The following is a 23,128-nucleotide window of genomic DNA, read 5'->3' as shown; positions in this document are numbered from 1 at the left end:
GCTGAGGCAAGGCTGGCACTTAATTTGGAGAGGGGGAGGATGTCAGACCAGGCTTGGGGAAGGTTTGGCCATCCCAAGCACCCAGAAAACAGCAGGGAGCAGGAGCTGGGGTGGCTCATCCTGCCCACGGCTCCATGAAATCTCATGGAGTGGAAAGGAGCAGAACCCTCTGCCAGCAGAACTTCCTCTCCTTGAAGGTGACCAAAGCGCATTTCTAGAGGGAAAATGAGCTTAGCTCAGAGCAGCTTTGGGGTAATTCTCGTTCCTGGGGGATTGTGGCTCCCAGACCTTCCTCAGAGAGGGGCTCTGGCACCCTACAGAGACCCCAAACCTCTCCCAGCCTGGAGGAACAGCCAAGGAATTCCCTGCAGGACACCAGGACTCCTGCCCAGCAAGGGTTAATGTTTGCACTGGGAAAGCAAACCCACAAATCCATGGATTCCCTGTGTAGGACAGCAGAACTCCTGCCCAGCAAGGGTTAATGTTTGCATTTGGGAGAGCAAACCCACAAATCCATGGATTCCCCCTGCAGGACAGCAGAACTCCTGCCCAGCAAGGGTTAATGTTTGCATTGGGAAAGCAAACCCACAAATCCATGGATTCCCCCTGCAGGACAGCAGAGAACTCCTGCCCAGCAAGGGTTAATGTTTGCATTTGGGAGAGCAAACCCACAAATCCATGGATTCCCCAGGCTGGACAGCAGAATTCCTGCCCAGCAAGGGTTAATGTTTGCATTTGGGAGAGCAAACCCACAAATCCATGGATTCCCTGTGCAGGACAGCAGAATTCCTGCCCAGCAAGGGTTAATGTTTGCATTTGGGAAAGCAAACCCACAAATCCATGGATTCCCCAGGCTGGACAGCAGAATTCCTGCCCAGCAAGGGTTAATGTTTGCATTTGGGAGAGCAAACCCACAAATCCATGGATTCCCCAGGCTGGACAGCAGAATTCCTGCCCAGCAAGGGTTAATGTTTGCATTTGGGAAAGCAAACCCACAAATCCATGGATTCCCCAGGCTGGACAGCAGAATTCCTGCCCAGCAAGGGTTAATGTTTGCATTTGGGAGAGCAAACCCACAAATCCATGGATTCCCTGTGCAGGACAGCAGAATTCCTGCCCAGCAAGGGTTAATGTTTGCATTTGGGAAAGCAAACCCACAAATCCATGGATTCCCCAGGCTGGGGTTCCTGGCTGCTCACCCAGGAAGGTCCCACCCTTCCCTGGCTGTGTTTGCTCAGGCCTGGGGGATCCAAAGGGGAACATTCCTCAGGAACCCCCAAAATCCCCAATCCCTGGATCTGTCCCCGTGCCCATCCATGGATCCACGCAGGATTCTGGGCAAGGATGGCACAGGGGGAGCAGGACCTCGGGGTTGTGGTTTGAAGGACAAGGTGGGGATCAGCCACAGCTTGGACTCAGCCTTGGAAACCTTTCCCAACCTAAATGATCCTGGCAGAAAGTTCCAGCCACCCTGGCTGCTCCCAAATCACCATTCCGAATCCATGCTCATCAGGCCACGGTGCTTTTTATACAACAGGACCTCTTTTTTTTTTTGGTTAAATAATGTTCAAAATCCTAAAAAAATAACGGATATTTCCACTACCTAAATATCCCTCTCCTGTTCTGTTTCCACAGGGCACCTTCTGGTGCTCACAGGGTAGGAGGGAACAGGATCCAGGCCCAATTAACAACAGGATTTTAGGGGAAATAATTGGCATTTCAGTGGCTTTTGGAGCAGGAGGGAAGGCAGTGGTGGTTAAAGGCTGGAGAGGGAGGAGGGAAAGGACAGGGGAGAATTCTCCTGCAAAATGAAGGTGTTCAACTCCTGGGCTGCCTTTGCCACTTTGAGTTTCTCACTCTCAAGGTTTCCTGGACAATCCAAAGCATCCCAAAACCCCCTGGAAATGTGGGAAAACAACATCCAGCACTGACAGAGCCAATGGGGTTTATTAATTAAATGCAGTTTAATTGTCTCTGAGGGTGACATTCCCCATGCTGGGGTTTGGCTTCCCCCCATTCCTGCCCTGGCATCCACTGGGGGCTGTGGCACCAGGACCCTCCTGAGCCCCCCCAGGCCAGGACGAGCCTCTGGAACCCCAGCTCCAGCTCAGCTCCTGCTCTTCCAAAGGCTCCAGTCCCCACCATGGGATCCACTGCAGCTCCAGCATCCTCAGGAAACACCCAAACCCCCGAAAAACAGCAAAAAAAGAAAGGAGCAGAGGGGTAAAAATAAAAACCAGAAATATCCACTGGAAAGGAGGCAAGGTCTTGGTCCTTGCCAGAGAAAAGCACTGAGCTCCTGCTTGACCCAGGAGCTCTCCACCATCCATCCATGGCCAGGATCCACCGGGATAATTCCCAAATTCCCAAAGCCCAGCAGAAACTGCTCCTGAGTCCTGTCAGTTCCACGGGGAGGAGCGCAGCTCCTGCAGGGATGTGCAGCCCAGCACTGGCTGTCCTGTCCTGGGGAGCTGCTCTGGCTGTCCATCTGTCCATCCTGTCCTGGGGAGCTGCTCTGGCTGTCCTTCTGTCCTTCTGTCCATCCCATCCTCAGGAGCTGCTCTGGCTGTCCTTCTGTCCATCCTGTCCTGGGGAGCTGCTCTGGCTGTCCTTCTGTCCCAGCTGCAGTGTCCATCCCATCCTCAGGAGCTGCTCCTGGCTGTCCATCTGTCCTTCTGTCCATCCCATCCTCAGGAGCTGCTCTGCCTGTCCTTCTGTCCATCCTGTCCTCAGGAGCTGCTCCTGGCTGTCCATCTGTCCCTCTGTCCCAGCTGCAGTGTCCATCCCATCCTCAGGAGCTGCTCCTGGCTGTCCATCTGTCCCTCTGTCCCTGACCCCGAGCCTGCAGCAGGACCCCTGTGAAGGAAAAGCAGCGTTAATGGAAGGGCCAGGTGAGGGTGGGTCAGGGGCTGCTCCTCGCCCAGCACCAACTCCAGGGTTTGCAGGGATGTGGGAAGGAGCAGCGGCCCCAAACCCTTCTCCTTTCCCCCAACCTGTTCTGTGCACTCCCAGGAGCTGCGGGCTGCAAATCCTCCTGCCTGCCCCCTGGGCACCACGGAGCTCTGCAGGGCCCTGACCCCACACCCCCAGGGCTGAAGATTGCTGCACAGAGGGATGTGGGATGACCAGGCAGGTGAAACACTGCTGGGGACACTCCTGAGATCTGCAGGGCCCTGACCCCACACCCCCAGGGCTGGGGACCTCTGCCCAGCGGGATGTGGGACAGGCAGGGACACCCCAGAGGCACCCAGTGCCCCCTAAGAACATCCAGGGGTGCCTTGTGAGCGTCACTGGGGTTTGCAGGGCACCAACCCCCATTTCCCAGGCTCAGGGGCCTGTCTGTCTGTCTGTGCACAGCGGGATGTGGGACAGACAGGGACACTGGGGACACCCCACAGGCTCCTCACGAGCATCACTGGGTTGGCAAAGCACCAACCCCAAACTCGCAGGCCCTGAGCACAGCGGGATGTGGGACAGGCAGGGACACTGGGCACACCCCAGAGGCACCCAGTGCCTGAGGAGAACATCCAGAGGGTCCAAGCTCTGGGCTGGCAGCTCACACACCCTCAGGGGGTGCAGGGGGGTGCAGGGTTTGTGCCCCCAGCCCAGGGATGTGGGGTTTGTGCAGGGTGGGTGCAGGATGGGTGCAGGGTTTGTGCAGGGTGGGTGCAGGTTTGTGCCCCCAGCCCAGCCCAGTCCAGGGGTGCAGGATGGATGCAGGGTGGGTGTAGGGGTGGGTGCAGGTTTGTGCCCCCAGCCCAGCCCAGCCCAGGGAGTGCCCGGTGTTTGAAGGCGCCGCGGCCGGGAGCGATCAGAGGGCACGGGGCGATAGCGCAGCCCCGGGGCTGCTCTGATCTTCTGATCTCTTATCTCCAGAGCGGGGAACACCCGCACTTCAAAGCGCTTCCTGCCCAGCCCAGCCCGGAGGGGCAGCCCGGGATGCGGCCGGAGCTCGGGGAGAGCCGGCACTGCGGGGAGAGAGGCACGGGAGAGATGTCCCTGCTCATCCTGGGGACACCACAGCGCTGGACACAGCAGCAATGATGTCCCCTGCTCATCCTGGGGACACCACAGCGCTGGACACACTGGGAACGATGTCCCCTGCTCATCCTGGGGACACCACAGCGCTGGACACAGCAGCAATGATGTCCCCTGCCCATCCTGGGGACACCACAGCGCTGGACACACTGGGAACGATGTCCCCTTCTGTCCTGGCACATCACAGCACTGGACACAGCAGCACTGATGTCCCCTGCCTGTCCCCTGCCCATCCTGGGGACACCAGCACACCCTGCATGTGTGGATCCAGTTCAGTGCCCAGTTTAACCCACAGGACAGTTTAACCCTTTGCTCTCCCCCAAGGAAAACCCACCCAGCGCCCCCTGCCCTACAAATCCCTGCTCCTCCCCCCAAACCCGGCAGATTCCAGGTGCAATTTTCTCCATTTCCCTGCCCCATTCCCCGGGAGGGCCCATCTGCTTCCCTGAGCCCCAGGCCACACACTGAGAGCCACCAGCAGCTCCTGGCCACCAGCCCCGGGGTTTTGTCCTCTCCAGGAGCCCCCACAACATCCCAGGAGAGCAGGGATGGAACAAGAGCTCAGCAGCATCCCACAGGGGGAGAGGATCCACCCCGAGCCAGCACAGCAGGTGCTGGGTCTGCAGCAGATGGGATTTGCCTCCTGCCCATTTTGGGATGGGATTTTGGGATGGGATTTTGGGATGGGATTTGCCTCCTGCCCTCCCCTGTTCTCCAGGAGCAGAGCAAAGAACAGGAATAAAATGAGAATTTTGGCTGTGGAGGGTGGGAGCATCCACAGACAGAGAGAGCACAAACTGTGTGGGCAGCAAAGGCAAACAGGAAAGGGCTCCAAGAGGCAGGAACAGGATTCTGGCAGCTCCTGCTGCTCCCTCAGACCCCTGGCCCTGCTCAGACATGTCCCAATTCCGCTTTTACTGCTGCAATTCTTCCATCCAAAGGGCTGGATTGACAAAAATGCAGCTGGAGAGCCACAGCCCCACTGCAGGAACCTCGGCACACCGTGCCCTGGCCCTGCACCCACACCCAGGCTGGGCCCAGCCTGGCCCCAAAAAACTGGAAAATGGAAGTCCTGGCATTTCTGTGTGCATCCCTTTCTCCCTGTTTCCATCCCTCTCACCCTGTATCCATCCCTCTCTCCATTTCCATCCCTCTCTCCCTATTTCCATCTTTCTCTCCCTGTGTCCATCTCTCTTCTCCTTGTTTCCATCTCTCTCACCCTGTTTCCATCCCTTTCTTCTTATTTCCACCCCTCTCTCCCTGTTTCCACCCCTCCCTCAGTGTCCCACATGTCCCATCTCACAAGGGGACCCTCCCAGCTCCTTCCTCCCTGGGCTGGGAATTTGGGATCCTTGGGAAGAAATCCTCTCCACGCTGCCCCCTCCAGCACTGCAGGATGTGGAGTCATGGAATGGTCTGGGGGGGGAAAAGGGACCTTAAAATTCACCCAGTGCCACCTCCTGCCACGTCCCACTGTCCCAGGCTGCTCCAAGCTCCCTTGAACACCCCCAGGGATGGATGGAGCAGCTTCTCCGTGGGTTCCCAGGGCTGGAGCAGTGCAGGAGGATCTAAAGCAGCCCAGAAGGAGCAGGCAGGCTCAGGGAGCCGCTCACCACAGCCCCAGCAGCCCCATTCCCGTTCCCAGAGCCCGTGCCGAGGGATCATCCCCGAGGGCAGCCCTGCAGGGCTCTGGCTCCAGCTCGGGGCGGGAGCAGAGCTTTGTTCCCTGCTGGGAAGGTGTTAATGAGCAGCCCTGACCCAGACAGCGCCGTGAGTCACCCGGAGCCGCCGCTGACTCACGGACACCTGAGCGAGGGGGGGATGCTCAGTGCTGGGGGTCAGGCGGGATGAGACCGCCCAAACTCTGCTCCTTTAACCCCAGAACATCCCAGGGTGCTGGAGAGCTGCCCTGAGATGCCGCCACAAAAACCTCAGAGGTGCAGGAGGACCTGCAGGAAGGAGGGGGATGGCCCAGGGGAGACCCAGGGACGCCCTGGCTGTGCCACATTCACATTCTCTGAAAAATCCCCCTGCCAGGATTAACTCCTGGGAAGCTGAGAAGCCTCGGTGAAAAAGGAAAACAAGAATTATCTGATTGCTTCTCCTGTGTTTTCCTGCTTTGGAATGTAGTTGGAGATTGTTTATCCAACAGGTGATTGTTTCATTGGTTCCATGTGAATTGTTTTGGCTTAATGGCCAATCATGGTCAGGCTGTGTCGGGACTCTGGGGAGAGTCACAAGTTTTCATTATTATATTTTTAGCCTTCTGTCTGTATCCTTTCTCTATTCTTTAGTACAGTTTAGTATAGCATTCTTTAATATAATACAGTATCATAAAATAATAAATAATTATTTATTATTTTATATAATATATAAATACATAATATGTATTATATTGTAATATATAAGTATATAATATCTATTATTATTATATAAAATATTTAAAATTTAAATATATAAAATATTTAAATATTCTAAATATTTTATTATTATTATAAAATTTATTATTTTACAATACTATAATATATTATAATGAATTATGCATTACTTTACATAATATAAAATATATAACATATTATAATATATTATATATATATTATAATACAATACAATACATGTAATATAGTATCATAAAATAATAATTATTTATTATTTTATATAATATATAAATATGTAATATGTATTATAATATATAAATACATAATATATAGTATATTATATATACTATATATTAATATATACTATAATATATACTATATTATAATATAGTATAGTATTGTAAAATAATAAATTATTTATTACTTTACATAATATAAAATAGATAACATATTATAATATATATTATATATATATTATAATACAATACAATATATGTAATATAGTCTCATAAAATAAGAAATTATTATTTATTATGTCTTTCTAAGAACATGGAGTCAGATTCATCATTTCCTTCCTGCCACGGGGGGGACCCCGAAAACACCACACAGAAAATACCCCAGGGGTGAGTCCTGGCTCATTCCCAGAGGGATGCACCCAGAGCATGGCATCCACTGCTCCCAGCTCCACCTGCAGCTCCCTCCTCAAATTCCAGCCCTGACCCAGCCCCCAAACCTGAGCACAGGTGGAAGCCTAAAAATGGAACCTCTCACCTTCCCCCCAGGCCCAGCCCTGGGCACTTTCTGGCTGACACACTCCAACCTGTTCTGCCTCCTGCTCTTTCCAGCAATGTCCCCTCCCTCCCCTCAGGAGGGGCCACCCTGGCTCTGCAGAGCCCCAGAGCTGTCACAGGGCCAGGAATGAAGAAAGTCCCATTCCCCTTCATTTTTGAGAAGGGTGACAAGCACAGGTGACATCAGCCCGGGCCAGCCCACGCTGCCCCAGGTTTCAGGAAGGTTCTGGCGCCTGCTGACTGTTCTGGGTCATTTATTCCAGTGTCCCCACAGTGACAAACCCCTGGCAGGCTGAGGGATGGGCCTGACCCTGCAGGGACATTCCCTGAGCAGCAGCTCTGCTGATGATTTCCAGCATTTCTGCTTTTCCTGCCTCTGGACAGGCAGGAGCTGAGCAGCTCCCCAAGGTTTCTGCCAGCAGCTCCTGGTGATGCCTGGATCCTCCAAAGCAGCTGGAGGGCTCTGCCCCCTGCTCACCAACAGGAGATCTCCAACAGGGGAGGGGATGGCTCAGGTTTGAGCTTTTCTATTTTTCAGGTTCTGTGCTGCTTTAGTGTGTGGCTCTGGGCTCACACCAGGGGATGCTGAGCTCTGTGCACAGAGCAGGGACACAAAACAATTCCTGCTCCAGCTGGGCACCAAAGACAAATGATCCAAATCTCAGCCCAGGAGCACAAACCCCGTGGGCTGCAGAGAGAAAAACAAGCAGGGTGGGACTGCAGGGGCTAAAGCTGGAATGGGACAATGAACTGCAAGGTGCAAATGGAGCAGAACTGATCCAAGGGAGAGACCCCGTGCCCGGCCGTGCATTTTGGGACCATTTTGGTTCATCTTGGGTTCCTTTTGGGGCCATTTTGGTTCATCTTGGGTTCATTTTGGGACCATTTTGGTTCATCTTGGGTGCAGCCCTGGCTGGGCTCTGGTGCTGCCCAAGGTGGATCCATGGAGGAGATGCTTTGAATAAATCCCTGCTTTATTCTGTGACTCTGCCCAGCCTCTGCCCAGCTCAGCCTTCCCAAGGCACCCCAGGGATGCTCTGAGGTACCTCCTGCACCCACAGAGGTGAGCAGGGACTGGATCCCCAGGATAAAAGGGATTACAGGGGGTCCCCTCCTCATTCCCACACCTCCCATTCCAGTGCACCATGAGCTCCTCCCAGGGTGGGCAGAGCTGCAAAGCCCCCGTGTCTGTCCCCAGGGAGGGGATGGGTTTGGCTGTGCCTCCCACCCCAGGGACCAGCCCTGCTCCCCACGGCTGGGGGTGCCCCAAATCCACACACCTGGGGCCAGGTGCTCTCTGGAAAGCTTTGGATCAGGGAATGACACCAAACAAGGGTGCAAAAGCCACACTGGAGCCCTGGCCTGTCCCCACCCCCTGTCCCTGGAGCTGGGAGGGAGGGAGGGAAGGAGGAAAACCCATCCGGAGATTTCGCAGCTCTGAGCTGATTTCCAGCCCAGGGATTACCCATTTAAGCAGTGTTTTTTCCTGTGCTGACCCTAAGCTGATTAATTCTCTGTGCCCCCCCCCCACTCTCTCCCTTCCTCCTTTCCATAGAAAATGAAGGAATGAAATCCCTGGAAGGAGCTGAGGCAGAGCTGGATGCAGTGAGAGCAGGGGATCCTCCCTCCCTGCAGAGCTCCCAACCACCACAATCTTTATCTCCTTATCCCAAAGGATCTGATATCCCTGAGGGAAGGGAGAAATCTCCCTGCCCACCATCCCAGCAGGTCATGGTGGGGCCCAGCAGCACCAGCACTGCCCTCCCAGTGCCATGGGAATTACTGGTCCTGGAGGTGCTGCTGGGAAATAAATAAAATAGACTTAAATAACACTTCACCAATTAATCAAGTAATTAATTAATAATTCACCAATTAATTAATTAATTAACAATTCACCAATTAATTAATTAATTAATTAGCTGCTGAAGCCATTCCCTGCTCCTGCTGCTCCCTCAGCACTTTGTTCTCCCCTTTGTTTTTGTTCTGGGCAGGACAAAAAATAAATTGAAATAAATAAAATAAATTTGAAGTAAATTGCGCTGGCACAAACCAGGAGCAGGATGGTTACCCCAGATCCAAGGAACAACACCCCCCTCTCCCAAACTGCTCAGGGAGCCAGGGAATTCTGCATTCCAGGACAACAACAGCCCCAAAGCCAAGCTGCTTTTTCCAGCTGGAGCCTCGGGAGCCCCAGATCCAGGCAGGAAGCTGGAGAGGACAGAGGGACGTTTGTGGTGTTGGAACATCTGCTCTGCAACACCCAGGAGCCCCTTCTGGCAAAAAGCCTCGGGGCTGGAGCACAGGGGGTCTGAGAGATGCTGCAGCTGCTGGAAGAGCCTGGCTGAGCTCCTGGCATCCCACAAATCCCAGGAATCCCAGGAAATCAGCCCAGGGACAGCCAGGTGGATCTCCCCGCCTGGCACACCCAGAGGGGTGGCAGGGGACAGCCCCAGGTCCTGTTTGCTGGGAAGAGCAGGGAGAGCCCCGTTCCTGCCTGGGAATCCCCCCAGCTCTGGGCTCTGCGCCTGGGGGCAGCAGGAAAACAGGGATCACACCCAGCCCTGAGGCCAGGGAGCCTCACCACGACAAATGCAGCTCCCAGCCCTGCTGGAGCCCCTCCTGTGCCACCCTCCAGGCAGGGGAAGGGCAGGAAAAGTCCCAGCCACAAGGCAGGGATCACCCAGAGCTGTCACTGTCCCCTGTCCCTCAGGCTGAGGGAGTTCAGCCCCGCTCCAGGGACGGAGATGCGGATCCAGGCCCTTTCCCTCCCCACCTCAGGGAACTCGCACGGATTTCAGCATTTCCTGCCAAGGAATTGTGCAGATGTTGGATTCCTGGCAGAGACCTCGTGTGTGCTCCCTGAGGAGCTCAGGAAAAGTCTTGGGAGTGCGGGGACAATTCCCTGTGCCCACAGTGACAATTCCCTGTGCCCACTGTGATCCATGAGGGGACAATTCCCTGTGCCCACAGTGACCCATGGGGACAATTCCCTGTGCCCACAGTGACCCACAGTGACAATTCCCTGTGCCCACTGTGATCCATGAGGGGACAATTCCCTGTGCCCACAGTGACCCATGTGGGGACAATTCCCTGTGCCCACAGTGACCCATGGGGACAATTCCCTGTGCCCACAGTGATCCATGGGGACAATTCCCTGTGCCCACAGTGACCCATGAGGGGACAATTCCCTGTGCCCACAGTGATCCATGGGGACAATTCCCTGTGGCCACAGTGATCCATGGGGGGACAATTCCCTGTGCCCACAGTGATCCCTGCAGGGACAATTCCCTGTGCCCACAGTGATCCATGAGGGGACAATTCCCTGTGCCCACAGTGACAATTCCCTGTGCCCACTGTGATCCATGAGGGGACAATTCCCTGTGCCCACAGTGACCCATGGGGACAATTCCCTGTGCCCACAGTGACCCACAGTGACAATTCCCTGTGCCCACTGTGATCCATGAGGGGACAATTCCCTGTGCCCACAGTGACCCATGTGGGGACAATTCCCTGTGCCCACAGTGACCCATGGGGACAATTCCCTGTGCCCACAGTGATCCATGGGGACAATTCCCTGTGCCCACAGTGACCCATGAGGGGACAATTCCCTGTGCCCACAGTGATCCATGGGGACAATTCCCTGTGGCCACAGTGATCCATGGGGGGACAATTCCCTGTGCCCACAGTGATCCCTGCAGGGACAATTCCCTGTGCCCACAGTGATCCATGAGGGGACAATTCCCTGTGCCCACAGTGACAATTCCCTGTGCCCACAGTGATCCCTGCAGGGACAATTCCCTGTGCCCACAGTGATCCATGAGGGGACAATTCCCTGTGCCCACAGTGACAATTCCCTGTGCCCACAGTGATCCATGAGGGGACAATTCCCTGTGCCCACAGTGACAATTCCCTGTGCCCACAGTGATCCGTGGGGACAATTCCCTGTGCCCACAGTGATCCCAGCAGGGACAATTCCCTGTGCCCACAGTGACAATTCCCTGTGCCCACTGTGATCCATGAGGGGACAATTCCCTGTGCCCACAGTGATCCATGAGGGGACAATTCCCTGTGCCCACAGTGACAATTCCCTGTGCCCACAGTGATCCCAGCAGGGACAATTCCCTGTGCCCACAGTGACAATTCCCTGTGCCCACTGTGATCCATGAGGGGACAATTCCCTGTGCCCACAGTGATCCATGAGGGGACAATTCCCTGTGCCCACAGTGACAATTCCCTGTGCCCACAGTGATCCATGGGGACAATTCCCTGTGCCCACAGTGATCCATGGGGACACTGGGGGGACACTGAGAGGACCCTGAGGGGACACTTTTGCTGCTGGGCCTTCCCCCCTGAGCCCGGCCTACCTGGGGGGAATTTCTGTGCCTACAAGAGGTTAAATCCCTGCCCTGGGTTTGCTTTCTTGGCTGCCTGGGTGCATGAGGAGCTGTCAGCACCTCAGCTTTGGATTTATTTGGGCATTAAAAAGGGCCCGGGGCGGGCGGATGCAAACGCTCCCTGGAAAATGTGCCTGCAGCACAACCCCAGCCCCTGCACACAGCTCAGCCTTTAATAAGTGCATTTAATTAAAGTCATATAACTTTTTTTTTATTATTATTATTATTATTATTAAAACGGAGGGAGAGGAGGGGAGGGATAATAAAATAAATAAAGAAGTGGGGCCTGCTGAGCTGTGAGCAAAGGCTGGGATACAAAGAGAGGGTTTAGAGTGGGGGTTTAATGGAAAAGTCATCAACAATGTGTTGTGTTGCTCCTTATTTCCCAGCCTCGCTTGGGCTTGGGGAGAGAATTTGAAGGGGTTTCTGAATTTCCAGGCTGCCTTTTCCTCCCTTTCCCCATCCTCTTCCCCGCTGCTGAAATTTTGCAGAATTATCCATTTTTCCAAACCCAGTTGCCAAAGGCTGTTGCTGTTGGACGGAGCTGCCGTTGCTCTCTGTGCTTGTTTAACCTTTCCTTTCTTTTCCTTGGATCTGGGGGGGATCCTGGAGCCCCCAGGTTTGTTGTGAGCCCCTCGAGGGCTGCACTGCAGGGAGGAGGGGGAACGGGACGAGCTTTGGGAAGGGGCCGTGGGGTGGGTGAGGTTTTGGGATCCTTTATCCACATGCTGATCCCTGCTGGGCCTGGGGGCAGCAGGATCAGCCCTGGGATGGTGGCCACGAGGTCATGGTGGCCACCTTGAGGTGCTGCTCATCCCTGGGGCCCCGCCTTGCCCTTGAGCAAGTGCTTAAGCCAGGTTTAATTCTCCAGGCAGGACAGGCTGGGGCTGTTTCATCCCTGCAAGTGTCCAAGGCCAGGCGGGACAGGGCTTGGAGCACCCTGGGACGGTGGAAGGTGTCCCTGGCCAGGGCAGGGGTGGAATGGGATGGGCTTGTCCTGCTCTGAGAGAGAGCACCAGGATAGCACAGCAGGAGCTGTCAGTCCCAGATTGCTCCTGGAACCTGGCAGAGCCCTCCTGCCCTGGCTGCTGAGCACTCAGAGGGGGTTAGTGGTGTTAGACAGGCCCCCTGTCCCACATCCCTGCCCTGCTCCCAATCCCATCCCAATCCCATCCATCTCCTTGTCAGGATCACCCTGCTGCTCCTGCTTTTCCTACTCTTCCTCCTGGAGAGGAGGTTTCCCTCAGGAGCTGGGAATCCCCTGCTCACCCATCTGACCCACGTGTGCTGCTCCTCCCCACGGAATGCTGGGCTGGGCATTCCCAATTCATTCATCGCCCCGAGGGGACTCTGGGGGACAAAACATTCCTGGGCTGCTGGGGGGGGCTCTGCTGCCTTTTCTGGCCCTGTGGGATCTGTGGGGTGTGGGAGATGGGATCTGTGGGATCTGTGAGGTGTGGGAGATGGGATCTGTGAGGTGTGGGAGATGGGGTCTGTGGGATCTGTGGGGTGTGGGAGATGGGGTCTGTGGGGTGTGGGAGATGGGGTCTGTGGGATCTGTGGGATCTGTGGGGTCTGGGAGATGGGATCTGTGGGATCTGTGGGATGTGGGAGACGGGATCTGTGGGATCTGTGGGATGTGGGAGACGGGATCTGTGGGATCTATGGGATCTGTGGGAGGGCTCTGCAGGTACAGACACGCAGCTGGGGCGAGGGAGGCTGCAGATGTTCCCGGAATTCCCAGGCGGGATCCCAATAGGATGTGTCTGTGCGTCTGTGTGTCTGTCAGGGGCTTGCCAAGGCCTGACACCAGGACAGGATCGTTCTGTGCCTCCCTGAGGGCTCTGGGAATCCCGGGCTGGGAGAGCACGGCTGGAATGGCTGCGGGATGGGCCCGGGGCAGATCCCAGCTCAGCATCCCTGGGGCTCATCCCAAACCTCTCCAAACCCCCCTGCTCCTATCCCTGCACAGCTTCTCCCACGGTTTCCAGGCTGTTTTTCCAGGGTTGCAGCAGATCCCAGCTCAGCATCCCCCAGGGCTCATCCCAAACCTCCCTGCTCCTATCCCTGCACAGCTTCTCCCGTGCTTTCCAGGCTGTTTTCCCAGGAAAATCAGCTGTGCTCATGCAAACAGGTCAGCCTTGTCCCAGAGCCCTTCTCCTCTTAGCCTTCCCATGGCTCCCAAATCCTTGTGGCTGCCCTGCTGTGGTGTCCACGCCTGTGCCCCTTTCCAAGGGTTTTTTTCCTTGGATTATCCACAGTGCTGAGGCGTGGGATGGGTTTCATCCCTGCAGGTGATGCTCTGGCTCATCCCTGCTCGTGTGGGGCAGGACCAAATTCACTGGAAAGCAAAGTGCAGGAATTGGGAATGCCAGGGATGGGAGGATTTGTTCTGCCTCACCCCGGGGTATTGTTCCCGTGCTCCCATTCTTTGCATGGATCACTGTGGGCACAGGGAATTGTCTCCATGGGTCACTGTGGGCACAGGGAGGGAAGGACAGCCCTGGAATGGAATCCCAAGAGCAGCTGTGGCTGTCCCTGGATGTGTCCCAGGCAGGGACAGGTGGGATATTGGGGAGCAATTCCCACCTGGGAGGATGGGACAGCCCTGGAACAGAATCCCAGGAGAATCTGGCTGTCCCCGGATCTCTGGAAGTGTCCCAGGCAGGCATAGGAGGGATTTTGGGGAGCAATTCCTGCCTGGGAGGGTGAAAAGGCCATGGAGGAGAATCCCAAGAGCAGCTGTGGCTGTCCCTGCATCCCTGGAGTGTCCCAGGCAGGGACAGGTGGGATATTGGGGAGCAATTCCTGCCTGGGAGGGTGGAACAGAATCCCAAGAGCAGCTGTGGCTGTTCCTGCATCCCTGAAGCGTCCCAGGCCAGCCTGGGGCAGTGGGAGGGGTCCCTGCCCATGGCAGGGGGATGGATCCATGGCCTGCATGGGATTTCAGGTCCTTTCCAAGCCAAACCATCCCATAACTCTGTGATAACAGGAGAGCTCTGCCTGTCCCAGCTGGAATGCGAGGCTGGAGAGGTGATGGAGAACATCCTCTCCTCCCCTGGGAGCCCTGAGGGCTGGGGTTCTGGGGTTGGGGTTCTGGGGTTGGGGTTCTGGGGTTGGGGTTCTGGGGTGCCAGGCTGGGCCTGACTCCAGCACACCCCCACAGCCCCCAGGATTTGCATCCCTGTTCCAAAGCCCAGCCTGGGGTTTGCAAATTGGCAGAGGGGGAGTAAAGATGGAGCAGATAATGAGCTCCAAACGGCAAACAAAGCCAGGAGAGGAGGAGAGGAACCAAAGCTACAAAATGCTGCTTTTTCCCCAGGCAAAAATCGATGTTCCCCTTCTCCAGTGCTGGACAGGAGTCGCACCAGAGCTGCCACACTTGGAAACAGCATCTCTGAATTCCAAACGTGTCCAATTCCCAACTCCCAGCGCAATTAACAGCCACTAATTAACTCCGTGTGCTCAGGGCCTGCCAAAGCCAGGCTGGGCTCCTCAGAGCTGCCAAGAGCAGCAGCTCCCAAAGCCTGGATGCAGGAAACTCCTCCCAGGGATACCAGGGGGCTGCAGCCCCTCCTTGGCCAAAAACCGGGAGATTCCAGCAGCCCCAGCTCCTGGGTGAGGAATTCTGTGGGGAAAGAAAGGAGGGATGGGATATGGGATGGGGAATGGGGATGATGGGGAATGGGAATGGGGATATGGGGATGGAGATGGGATGATGGGGATGGGATGATGGGGATGGCATGGGATGATTGGGATGAGGTGGGATGATGGGATGGGAATGGGACAATGGGAATGATGGGGATGGCATGATGGGGATGATGGGATGGGATGATGGGATTGGGATGAGGAGGGATGATGGGGTGGGATGATTGGGATGGCATAGGATGGGATTGGGATGAGGAGGGATGATGGGATGGGACTGGGATGATGGGATGGGATGGGATGATTGGGATGGCATGGGATGGGATTGGGATGATGGGATGGGATGATGGGATGGGATTGGGATGATGGGGATTTGCTGTCACTGCTTCCCCTCCTGCAGCACACACAGGTCCCTGGGAGCCAGGGAGCCTCAGCCCCTGCTCCAGAGGGAGAAGCTGGGATCCTTTGGGATGCCCTGCAGAGCACCAACAGTTGGATGCCCCTTGTGAGCCCCGTCCAGCCCGGGATATTCTGGGATGCTCTGGCAGCTCCCATCCCAGTCACAAGTGGAGACCAGCGGGATCCTCCATCCTGCCGGCCACAACGCTCTGCACTGCTGTTTTTAAGGACTTTTTTGGGAATTTGCGGCAGCCCAGGCCTCAGTGGGTCACTGGGGCAGCGTGTGGCAGGGCTGGGCTCCAGCAGGAGCCTCCCCCTTGTCTGCAGGAATTACAGCCCCGGCCGCTGCTCCCACATCTGACAAGACGCCGCATGCTCGGCTAATCCTGCTGGAGATTAACTCTGCCCTTGGAATTCCTGCCTCTCCAGCAGGCAGCCAGCAAAGCTGCTCCTGGGGGGGCTCCTCCCTGCTTTAAGCTCTTGGCAAGGAGAGCACTTGCCCCAGGCTGGCTGGGAAGGGCTGGCTCAGGGTGGATCTGGGGTCACTTCCCCTCTGGGAGCCTCCAGGGTGTCCCTGCTGTCACCCCAAAGGTGCTGCCTGCTTGTGCGGAGAGGAAAGGAGAAGATTTGGGATGGATTTGCTGCCAACGGGTCCTCACCAAAATCTGCTCCTCCTCCTCTGGCTCAGGAGCCCCCAAAGTGCCACATTTCACCCCAAAACAGCTGAGATCCAACAGGGGATCCAGTAGAGGCATGGAAGGGATCAGCTGCTCCAAGGAATCCCAAAAGCTCGAGGCCTTCAGTCACAAAACAGGAACAATTCAACCTAAACCAAGACTTGGAGAGGAAATCATTCCAAAAACACGAGGACACCATTTTTTATGGAAGGCCCAGCCTGGTCCCGTGCAGATCCCAATCCCACCCCACGGGCACTGAGTGACTGGAGCAGCCCTGGAGCAGCTTGTGGGAAATCAGGAAAGCATTCCCTGAACAGAGCAAACACAACTCCCACTGTACACTGAGAAAAAGGCAAAAAAAAGGGGAAAAAAGGAGAAAAAAAAATGTATCAAGTGCCTGGAGCTGTCAGAAAGGTTTCTGAGGTTTCTGCAGCTTTGGCAAGACAGACACAACTAATTTAGCACGGCCTGGCTCGGGAATATGAAGGAATATTAAGCTGTCAGTCTGGATGATAGGATTTTAATCACTGGGAGCAGATCAAAGCTCAGCAGCACCATCGGTGTGGGCTGGACACGCAGGATCAGAGTGGGATGGGCAGGAAAAGCCTGTCCTGCAGGGACAGCCCCCTCCTGGATGTCACTGCCACAGGGACCGTCACTTTGGGACGCTGGGTCCCTCAGGGAATGCCATGGAGAGGGAGGATGAGGCTCAGGAGAGCCCTGGATCCCAACAGAAATCCCCTCCAGAGGGTGGCAAGGCCCTGGCACAGCTGGGACTGTGCCACCTCCCTCCATGTCCCTGTGTGCCACCTTTGTCCATGTCCCTGTGTGCCACCTCCCTCCATGTCCCTCTGTGCCACCTCCCTCCATGTCCCTCTGTGCCACCTCCCTCCATGTCCCTCTGTGCCACAGGAACAGCAGCTGGGAGAAAAAATTCCCAAAATTCCCAACCAGACCCCAAACCTGGGATGTTCCAGCCTTTGGCTGCCCCAGTCATTTTTCCCGGGTTTTTTTTTTGGGGGGGGCAGGAAACAGAATTCCCATAAATTTTTCCCACATCTGCAGCTGGGATAACCCAGAGCTCGCTCCTGGGGGGACAAACCCCTCTGGCACTGGGTCAGCCCAACCCCTCCTGGTGCAAACAATCCCTGGGAGCCTCAGGCCCTGCTCCAGAGGGAAAAGCTGGGATCCTGCTATGGGATCTGTAAACCCTATAGGATCTGTAAACGCTACAGGATCTGTAAACGCTACAGGATCTGTAAACGCTACAGGACTTGTAAATGCTATAGGATCTGTAAACCCTACAGGATTTGTAAATGCTATAGGATCTGTAAACCCTACAGGATTTGTAAATGCTATAGGATCTGTAAACCCTACAGGATTTGTAAACACTACAGGATCTGTAAACCCTACAGGACTTGTAAACACTACAGGATCTGTAAACCCTATAGGATCTGTATCTTGGACTAGATTGGTTAGAGAGAATTGAAATATTCAACAGAGAAGATTTATGGTATTGTAACAGGAACCTCGCTCTCTTAACCTCTTATCCTCTCTTCTCTCATCCTCTTTCCCACTCTCTTTACTTCTCTTTGCTGCTCTGAGCTGTGCTGGCAGCTCCCAAGCAGGTCCCTGCACTTGGCTCTTGGCAATAAATCCCAAATTCCAGGACCAGAAGAAGATTTATTGTATGGTAAGGGGAACCTCACTCCCTCATCCTCTTTACCCCTCTCTCCCTCTCTCTTTGCTGCTCTGAGCTGTGCTGGCAGCTCCCAGCAGGGCCCTGCACTTGGCCCTTTGCAATAAACCCCAAATTTCACAGCCTGGCTTCAGGGATCTCTCACCTCCATCCACCCCAGCCATCCCACCCCTGGCAATCCCACACCAGCCCAGCCTCCAGCAGCTCAGAGCCCCCATCCTGCTCCCCAGTTAAGACCTGCCCGGTTACATAAACCTAATTAGCAGGGCTGCACTTGCAGCAGGGCCACTGGCTCTGCTAATCCAGGATTTGTCCCTCCAGGAGCTGATGGGAGCTGGCAGTGCCAGCCAGGCTGCTCACGTGGGCCAGCACAGCACAGGCAGCTGGGCAAAAACACCTCCCAAAAACCAGGGAGGAAAGTGAGGGTTAGGGGAGGAAGGTCAGCCCCAGACAGGATGGACTGCTGCAAAAACACTTCCCAAAAGCTGGGGAAGAAGGTGAGGGTTAGGGGAGGAAGGTGAGCCCCAGACAGGATGGATTGCTCCAAGAAAACTTTCCAAAAATTGGGGAGGAATGTCAGGGTTAGGGGAGGAAGGTCAGGGAAGGATGGACTGGTGCAAAAAAACCTCCCAAAAGCTGGGGAAGAAGGTGAGGGTTAGGGGAGGAAGGTCAGCCCCAGACAGGATGGACTGCTGCAAAAAAACCTCCCAAAAATTGGGGAAGAATGTCAGGATTAGGGGAGGAAGGTCAGGGTTAGGGGACGATGGACTGCTGCAAAAGAAAACAAAAACCTCCCCAAAAACCAGGAGGAAGGTGAGGATTAGGGGAGGAAGGTCAGGGTTAGGGGAGGAAGGTCAGCCCCAGACAGCTTGGACTGCTCCAAAAAAACCTCCCAAAACCTGGGGAGGAAGGTGAGGATTAGGGGAGGAAGGTGAGGATTAGGGGAGGAAGGTGAGGATTAGGCTGGAGCAAAGCCGGATCATTCAAAACTGACCCAGCTCCAACTTTCTGGAGTTTTTGGGATGGGGGAGAGGCTGCAGCCACTCTGCTGGACCCCAGAATGTGCATCCCCAAAAGGCCTTCCCAGGGAAACGTGGAGTCGGGGAAGCTCCTGCGCTGCCAGGCTGAGCAGGAGCAGCTCTGAGTTAAATCAGTTTTAATGAGGGATCTCCAGGCTAACCCCACATCAATTGCAGGGTTCCCCAGGCACTGCAGGATGGCACCAGCTCGTGGTAATTGGATCACTCCAGCTTTGAAAATCAGGATTATTCCAAGTGAAATAAATCCCCAGATCTGACCACAGAGAAAATTCAAATTCTGTTCATTTTTTTTTTTTCTTTCTTTCCTTCCTGCCTTTTCAGACTTCGGGGTTGTGTTATCAAACTCAATTTACAAACAGAAAAGCTGCAGAGTTGCTCAATAAAACAGAAAAAACGAGGTTGCAGAGCCCTCAGCTGACAGCAAATCTCAATTTTTAAGCCAAACCATCACCCCAGAGCCAGGAGAGGCCCCAGCTCTGGCTGCTCTCACCCAGCCCATCCAGAGGGAGCAGAGCAGGGCCCAGCTGGGATGGCTTTCATGGATTTTCCTGCTCACACTCCTGCCCTTGGCCAAGGGGAGCAGTTTATTCCCTGGATTGTGGGGAGGTGAGGCCAGCACAGCCTCCAGAGCCCTGGCAGCAGCGTTGCCCTACAGCACCCTGAATTCATAACCCGCTGCTGGCAGCCTGGAGAAAGGCAGGCACTGGGCTCCTAACCTCTGAAATTAAAGGGGATTCAGGAATCCCGAAATTTGGGAGTTTTCTCCCTCCTGAGCTTCCCACAGACCCCGTGCTGCTGCCTGGCCAAAGGCAGATTTCACACACAGCCTTAAATGAAGATTAAATCCCCCACTGACACGTGGCTCCATCACCCCAGAGGATCCCAAAAACCCCTCTGGAAAAGGAACTCCAGGAGTCCCAGGGCAATCCCAGCCCTCACTCAGAGCTTGGTCCTCAGGGCTGCTCCTGCCCCCAGGGCGATGCTCCCAGCAGAGCCGGGGACAGGGAAGGGACCCACCCCAGCCTCCACCTTCCCTCAGGTGAGTCCTTATCGAACAGCCCCGCCCCCTCCCCAGGTGAGCCCTTATCAGCCCGCGGCACCACAAAGGGCCATAAAGGGCTGGGAGGTGACAGCTGTGCTCCAGGTGTGCCCCAGGTGGGGCAGGGCCCTTTCATCTCGCCCCAAAGCTGGCACGGAGCAGGAAAAACCCAGCAGGATGGGCCTGGGGCTTGGGAATTTGTTATTGCCAGGAAAAACCCAGCAGGATGGGCCTGGGGAGAGTTTGGGAATTTGTTATTCCCAGGAAAATCCCAGCAGGATGGGCCTGGGGAGAGTTTGGGAATTTGTTATTGCCAGGAAAAACCCAGCGGGATGGGCTTGGGGAGAGTTTGGGAATTTGTTATTCCCAGGAAAATCCCAGCAGGATGGGCCTGGGGAGAGTTTAGGAATTTGTTATTGCCAGGGAAAACCCAGCAGGATGGGCTTGGGGGAGAGTTTGGGAATTTGTTATTCCCAGGAAAATCCCAGCAGGATGGGCCTGGGGAGAGTTTGGGAATTTGTTATTGCCAGGAAAAACCCAGCAGGATGGGCTTGGGAATTTGTTATTCCCAGGAAAAACCCAGCAGGATGGGCTTGGGGAGAGTTTGGGAATTTGTTATTGCCTGGCATCCATGGGAGCAGCAGCAGGAGCTGGGCTGTGCTGGTGCTGCCCCATCCTGAGGGATTTAGGGGGGACGTTTCAGCAAGGAGAGAGCCAGCAGCATTCCCAAAGGAAGGATGGGGCTGTGGGGACAGCAAAATCCGGGAAAAACAGCAAATGGGAGCTCCTTTGGGACCAGAGCTTCCCCTTGGCCAAACTCCCTGAGGACACAGCACGGAGGGACTTGAGCCACACTGGGATTTTAACAACAGTGGGATTTTAATTCTAACCCCAGTGGGATTTTAACAACAGTGGGATTTTAATTCTAACCCCAGTGGGATTTTAACAACAGTGGGAATTAAACCCCAGTGGGATTTTAACCCCAGTGGGATTTTAATTTTAACCCCAGTGGGATTTTAACCACACTGGGATTTCAACCCCAGAGGGATTTTAACTTCAACCCCAGTGAGCTTCTGATTTTAAGCCCAGTGGGATTTTTACCACACTGGGAATTTAACCCCAGTGGGATTTTAACTTTAACCCCAGTGGGATTTTAACAACAGTGGGACTTTAACCACAGCGGGACTTTAATTTTAACCCCGGGGGATTTTATCCACACTGGGATTTTAACCCCAGAGGGATTTTAATTTTAACCACACTGGGATTTCAACCAGAGTGGGATTTTAACCCCAGCCAAGCACATCCCAAGGGCAGAGGTGCCTCCTCCCTTTCCCCTTCCAGCTCCAGGTGCCAGCCGTGCCCATGGGAAGAGCAGTGCCAGCCCCGCCAGGTGTCACCACAGGTGTCACCCCAGGGCCAGGGGACCTGTCCTGCCCGGGCAGGGGCTGGCCCTGTCCTTGGGCTGGCAGCAAACACCCCCTTATCTCCCGTCCCTTATCTCCTGGGCAAACAATGGGGTCGCTCCGTGCCCTGCCCGGACAATGTTTCATTACCCCGGTGTTTAATTACCCCGCTGTTTAATTACCCCAGTCCTCGTGGGAAGGGGCAGCAGGGGGGAGGTGGGAACCGCAGGGGAATTCCACAACGGGAGATGAAACAGAGCTGGAAAAGCAACGGGTAAACAGCCAGGCAATGTCCCAGTGGGATCTGCTCAGCTCCCTATAGGAAAAGCTCACAGCATTCCCAAATTCCAGCCAGGAAATGTCCCAGTGGGATCTGCTCAACCTGAGGGAAGTGTTCACACCATTCCCAAATTCCAGCCAGGCAATGTCCCAGTAGGATCTGCTCAGTTCCCTACAGGAAGGGCTCACACCATTCCCAAATTCCAGCCAGGGAATGTCCCACTGGGATCTGCTCAGGTCCCTGCAGGAAGGGCTCACACCATTCCCAAATTCCAGCCAGGGAATGTCTCAGCCAGCAGGAAGGGCTCACACCGTGTCCCAAACACCACAAGCCCCAATCCCAGGATGGTTTCCCCCCTGTTGTGTGAGGAGTTCCCTTCTCCTGGAGCTGGGAATTTCCAGCTGGAGCAGGGGCTGCTATCCCAGCAGCTCCGTCCACCCCACAGCCCCATCCATCCCACAGCCCCATCCATCCCAGCGCACTCCAAGGGCTCATCCAGAGCCAGGAATTCGGGGGAAGGGCAGGGAGCACATCAGGGAAGGTGTTAAAGAGCCGGGAGTTGTTTACAACCCCGATTACCCCGTAATCCTCTCTGAGCGCCGCTTTACGAGCCCGGCCTCCTCCCGCGGAGCTGCAAAACACCTGGGCAAGGAACCCTGGAGCACCAAATTCCCCTGTCCTCAGCTGCCCAAAAATCCCTGGAGCACAGAAAACCTCATCCTCAGCTGCCCAAAAAACCCTGGAGAACAAAACACTCACATCTTCACCTGCCTAAGGAACCCTGGAGAACAAAAAACTCCCATTTTCACCTGCCCAAAAAATGCCTGGAGCACAAAATCCCCAGTGTTCACCTGGGTAAGGAACCCTAGAGCACAAAAAAATCCCATCCTCACCTGCCCAAAAATCCCTGGAGCACAAAAATCCCCCATTCACACCTGGGTAAGGAACCTTGGAGAACAAAAAACCTCATCCTCACCTGGGTAAGGAACCCTAGAGCACGAAAAAACTTCATCCTCACCTGCCCAAAAATCCCTGGAACACAAAAAGCTCCCATCTTCACCTGCCCAAAAATCCCTGGAGCACAAAAATCTCTGTCCTCACCTGGGTAAGGGACCTTGGAGAACAAAAACACCTCATCCTCACCTGGGCAAAGAACCCCAGAGCACAAAAAAACTTCATCCTCACCAGCCCAAGGAACCCTGGGCAGTTTGAACACAGAGCAGATGTGGAAAGCATCATCCAACACTCCTGCCATGGGAAAAGGGGCATTTCCCCCATGGAAAAGGGGCATTTCCCCCCATGGAAAAGGGGCATTTCCCCCATGGAAAAGGGGCATTTCCCCCAT

The 23,128-nt window shown here is 54.8% G+C and overlaps 1 long non-coding RNA gene across 1 annotated transcript in view; it reads right to left on the bottom strand.

Annotated features, from left to right (window-relative positions):
- Positions 1-1,928: 1,928 nt before the first annotated feature.
- Positions 1,929-23,128, bottom strand: part of LOC136566712 (uncharacterized) — a 39,061-nt gene continuing 17,861 nt past the window's right edge. Inside the window, exons 3-4 of the long non-coding RNA XR_010785060.1 lie at positions 2,707-2,856; positions 1,929-2,574 (exon numbers count right to left, since the gene is read on the bottom strand). This is a non-coding gene — a long non-coding RNA (uncharacterized lncRNA). The remainder of the gene's footprint in view (positions 2,575-2,706; positions 2,857-23,128) is intronic.

Source organism: Molothrus aeneus, chromosome 26 (assembly GCF_037042795.1).
Source record: "Molothrus aeneus isolate 106 chromosome 26, BPBGC_Maene_1.0, whole genome shotgun sequence".
NCBI lineage: Eukaryota > Metazoa > Chordata > Aves > Passeriformes > Icteridae > Molothrus > Molothrus aeneus.
This window is presented reverse-complemented; position numbering and strand designations above follow the sequence as displayed.